This window comes from Somniosus microcephalus, chromosome 11 (assembly GCF_052327205.1).
Source record: "Somniosus microcephalus isolate GS21.2 chromosome 11, FLI_Smic_1.0, whole genome shotgun sequence".
Lineage (NCBI taxonomy): Eukaryota > Metazoa > Chordata > Chondrichthyes > Squaliformes > Somniosidae > Somniosus > Somniosus microcephalus.
In genome coordinates, this window is record NC_140997.1 from 38,750,805 (window position 1) to 38,756,108 (window position 5,304).

General features: G+C 47.6%; 1 long non-coding RNA gene across 1 annotated transcript; it reads left to right on the forward strand.

Annotated features, from left to right (window-relative positions):
• The first annotated feature begins 950 nt into the window (after window positions 1-950).
• On the forward strand, window positions 951-3,595 carry LOC147110491 (uncharacterized). Its single transcript, XR_015080098.1, has 2 exons — window positions 951-1,501; window positions 1,644-3,595. It is a non-coding gene; the product is annotated as an uncharacterized LOC147110491 (long non-coding RNA).
• Window positions 3,596-5,304: the final 1,709 nt, after the last annotated feature.

Genomic DNA, 5,304 nt, shown 5'->3' on the forward strand with positions numbered 1-5,304 from the left:
GCAGGTCTTGCTGTAGCATTGTGCAGATGTCAGTCACTACCTCTCGCGAAAGTCGGAGCCGCCATTGGCACTGCTGCTCAGCCATGTTGAGGTAGCTGACCCTGCGTCTGTAGACCCTGTTAGGGGGGTATCTCCTCCGCCGACAGGCTTCCAGGCACTGGCCCCTTCTGGCCTGTGCAGCTTCAGGTGGGTGAGCAGCAGCCTGGCGCTCCTGCTGGTGCTGCTGTTGTTCCTGGTTCTGCTGGTGCCGCAGCTGGTGCTCGAGCTCCTCTAATGCCCAGATGGGGAGGAAATAAATGGCTCCCATGCTTCTGGTATATGCCTCCATTGAGGAAGCGCTCAGTCAAGGTGGCGAGAGGGGTTTCCCAGGAGGTCACAATGGAGATGGGTGTGAGGCACCAACCTTCCACAGGTGTGGTTAAGCCATGTAAAAGTTGCCCCAGACCTGAGACCACAAAGTCCTGCCACCTGCAAATCATGGCTGATCAAATCTCAACTTTAATGGTTGACCTGCAGTTGAAAGTCACCAATGCAATAGTGCTCCCGCCAGGTTTCACATTCGTGATCCCACCAGGCGTGTTTTACATGGGAAAAGGGTTAAAGTTGCAAGGGCCTGTTAAAATAGGATTATAGAGGCCATTTAGTGGTAATTAAGGGCCTTAAAGACCAGTCCTGCCTGTTGGATGCGGGATGAAGTCAGGACCATCAGACACGACTGAGTTAAAATTGCTCAGAGTTGGGAACCAGGCCGGGGGGGTCAGAGTCGGGAACCAGGCAGGGGGTCCCGCCCACCATTTTTTGCAATTTAACACCCCGCCCGCCTAAAAGCCCGCCTCACGGCCCAATGAAAATCAAGGCCATTGTGTGAGGAAAAACATAATAAAATATTGCTGGAAATCTGAAAACAAAAAGGGGGTTGGGAGGGGGGGAAACTGGAAAATATTCAGCAGGTCAGGCAGCATCTGTGGAGAGACAGAAGTCCTCAGTCTCGGGAAAGGGTCTTTAGGTCTGAAAGGTGAAGAGGTACTGTGAGTTGTGTGTGTGTGACACAGGCAAAACGACCGCCTCCCATCTCCTCAATTTCAAAACATCTCCACAAACCAACAAGTTGGAGGAACGATAAACATCTTTAACACAGGAACACATTAGCACCGGACAACGGGGTGTTCGATGCCGGCATAAATTAAACCTGCCAACTTTCCTGAGAGGAGAAATGTGAAGTATCTGCAAAAAGGGCTGCTAGGGGAAACTGGAGAGTCATTGCAGCAGCTTCAAGAATTACCTGTTGTGAGCTATGGGGGCGGTTTGTGGTGGATGGACGGTATGTGGCCACCAGATGGAGACAAAGTCCCCCTCACTCCAATTCAGGTGAAGGCCACACCCACCTGAGGCAAATCTATCCATTAGCTCAGCAGTTTAAAAGGAAAACTAGTGCATCCCTTCAGGGCCAGAGCTGAGGAGAGCCTCAATGGGGCCAGTGCCTGAGGAGAAAGATCCAGTGGTAAAGTAACCCTGGCTTATTGTTTTTGGAGAAAACTGATTTGTTGGATGTTGACAGATGTGAACCTTTTTCTAAAAATAAAACTGTTGTATTTCATTTACTAATCTTATGACTGTGCTTGTGTCCTCCATCCCCCGCTCAGCTCGCATCAACACACCCCTCGGTCTAGGTGGTGGTTGATCACATATGGTGGAGAATGCTGGCTTTAGCCCTCTGGTGGCTGAGAGGACAAAGCACACATTGTTGAAAACCCTTTGGTGGAAGAATGAGGTTGATATGTGGATACTGGTGACTGCTCTACCAAAGAGAAAACAAGACATGCTGGTGTTGTTGCTTCTGGAATGAAGTAAAATCAGAAGTAAGGTATTTTCTGAATTGGATGCAACTCAGTTGAATAATGATGATGGTCTTGACTTTCTAATAGAATTCGTGGATAAAATTTGCAAGAAAGATGACCTGTTAAGTGCCTATGAGGCCTGGTCAGAATTTGATAGATTTTGGTAAATGGACAATTATTCCATGGAGTATATCATGGATTTTAACAAATTGGACAACAGGAGATAAAATTGGAACAGTAATTATGAACAAATGAATGCCATGGAAAAATCAATATGTTTCAGTGGACATGTGGTGGAAACTCTCCGTGTATTCCAGATTTCTACATTGTGATGGTATTGAGCAATGTCCAGACGGATCTGATGAAATGGATTGTATCAAAGTAACTGACCCCTGTGGTTTCTGGTGTGGTGATTTCCTGAGATGTTGAAAGACTAAAGCAGGACGATGCGTGGGTTGAGAGCTATCTGCAATGGAGGCATCACAATCTGGGTGACCCGTTGAAAATGTTCTGCAGTGCAAGTTTTCTCGGAGAAAGGAAAAAAAAAACAAATTCTGAAAATAAATGACAACTTCTTTGGACTGTACGGTACCTGCAAGAGGCCTTATCCAGATCCTGAGGATGAGACCCCTGATGAAATGATTCAGAGTGTGGTGTGTGAAGAATGGCACCAAGATGCCTTCCGTGGAACCATTCTGCCCGAGAATGTAGAGTATCAGGAAATGGTATGTCCAAGCTGTATGAAGAGATGCTCGTTTCTTTGGGCCTACGCAGCACATGTGGCAGTGAACAAGGCAGCAGATGCTGGTAACTGTGGATCACTGACCAAAGTGGAGGATGGCATTGTTGATGTGTGCGCGATACAGGAAAATGGAGATTCGCATAGCCAGGAAACAATGGCTTGTGCAATGAAATGCGAGGAAACCAGAGCCAAGCACAACGAACCCTCCACAAGCTGTAAAGTTGAGAAGATGAGAAGACCGAGTTGGATGCCCACCTGGAGAATCTGCTGAGCAAAGCAGAAAGCACAAAACAATGGACTGAGAAAATAATGAAGCAGACTGAAGTGTTGTTGCAGCCAAACCCAAATGCTAGAATGGAAGAATTTGTGTATGTGAAGCTGGATTGAAAAACACTGTCTCGTATGAATAACTGAACAGTTAGGCCAGTATATGCTTGATGCTGGAAATGATTTTGGTCCTGGAACTGCATATGGCAGTGCTCTTATTAAATGTGGTGATGATGTGATATTAATGTGAGGTTATGATGTGAAATTAATGTAATGATGTGATATTAATGTGATGATGTGATATTAACGTGATGTGATATTAATGTGAAGATGACTTGATATTAACGTAATGTTGATGATGTGATATTAATGTACTGGTGCTGATGTGAGGCTCTTTGGTCTGCCTGCGCCCCTTCCCGGAGGTCGGAACTGAGGGGGGATATGTGAGCTATGGGGGCGGTTTGTGGTGGATGGACGGTATGTGGCCACCAGATGGAGACAAAGTTTTTTCCTCCCCCCCCCCCTCACCTATTCAGGTGAAGGCCACACCCACCTCCAACACACCTGAGGCAAATCTATCCATTAGCTCAGCAGTTTAAAAGGAAAACTAGTGCATCCCGCCTGAGCCTGAGCCATCCAGTGGTAAAGTAACCCTGGCTTATTGTTTTTTGAGAGAACTGATTTGTTGGATGTTGACAGACGTGAACCTTTTTTCTAAAAATAAAACACAGCTAGCTGCTGTATTTCATTAACTAATCTTGTGACTGTGCTTGTGTCCTCATCCCCCCACTCAGCTCGCATCAACACACCCCTCGGTCTAGGTGGTGGTTGATCACACTGTCTGTGTAGTGTGCATAGTGTTTGTGTATGTGTGTAGTGTGGCTGTAGGTAGTGAGTGTAGGGTGGGGTGTGTGTATGTAGGGTGTCTAGGTAGTGTGAGTGTAGGGTGCGTGTGGGTAGTGTGTGTGTAGCATAAGCATGTATAGGTGGGGGGGTGTTTATGTAGGCTGTAGGGATTGTGTGTGTGTGTAGGGTGTGTTTGTAGGGCATGTAATTGCATGGTGAATGTGTAATGTGTGTGTATTGTGCATGTGTAGGGTGTGCTTATGTAGGCTGTCTGTGGGTTGTGTGTAGGGTTTGTGTGCGTGTGTAGGTTGTGTGTATGGTGTGCGTTTGTGTAGGGCTTGTGTATGGTGTCTAGGGTGTATCTGTAGGGTGTGTGTTTGTAGGGTGTGCATGTGGGGTGTGTGCGTAGTGTGCGTGTGCGTGTGTGTATCCCCCTCAACAGTATTCAAAGTGGTATATCAGGGGAAGGCAGCAGCAGCCAACTTCCTGGCACCAGGGGTGGTTCTGCTGCACAGGATGGGAGGAAAGAGGGGTAGAGCTATAGTAATAGGGGATTCTATTGTAAGGGGAATAGATAGGCGTTTCTGCGGCTGCAAATGAGACTCCAGGATGGTGTGTTGCCTCCCTGGTGCAAGGGTCAAGGATGTCTCCGAGCGGCTGCAGAACATTTTGGAAGGGGAGGGTGAACAGCCAGTTGTCGTGGTGCATATAGGTACCAACGATATAGGTAAAAACCAGGATGAGGTCCTAAAAGCTGAATATAGGGAGTTAGGTAAATTTAAAAAATAGGACCTCAAAGGTAGTAATCTCAGGATTGCTACCAGTGCCACGTGCTAGTCAGAGTAGAAATAGAAGGATATTTCAGGTAAATACGTGGCTAAAGGAATGGTGCAAGGGGGAGGGATTCAAATTCCTGGGACATTGGAACCAGTACAAACCGGACGGTTTGCACCTGGGTAGGGCCGGGTATCCGATGTCCTAGGGGGAGTGTTTGCTAGTGCTCTGGGGAGGGTTTAAACTAAAATGGCAGGGGGTTGGGAACCTGAGCAGGGAGACACAGGAAAGGGAAACAAGGATAAAAGCAAAAGATAGGAAGGAGAAAAACAAAAGTGGCAGTCAGAGAAATCAACGGTTTAAATCAAACATGGCCATAGTAAATAATAATTTTAAAAGGTCTAAGAGTGTTAAAAAACAAGCCTGAAGGCTTTGGGCTAGATTTTCAGTTGATAGCGCCAGCAGTTAGCGCCTTAAGAGGTGATTTTCGGGCGCTATGCGTGTAGCGCCCGTGCGCAGCACAGTTTGCGCCCCGCCCCAAATTAAGTTGCCCGTTAGCGCCGGCGCAAAGTTTAGCGCCCGCCCGGATGCGCGCGCAGAAAATGACGTCACATCCTCGTGCAACGCCCTTTGTGCGCCCCGATTCCAAACTTCAGTCGGACCGCCCCATTGTGCGGCTGGCGGCCGGAGCGTTTGGGGAAAAAGGAACGCAACACAACCAGCGCGGGCCCCGGGGGGCGAAAATTAAAGGGGACATGCTCTCCAGTATAAAGGCCAGCCTTTTTTCAGAAAACACTCTTGTGCAACGCATTTCTGGAGACACAACAAGGAGGATAG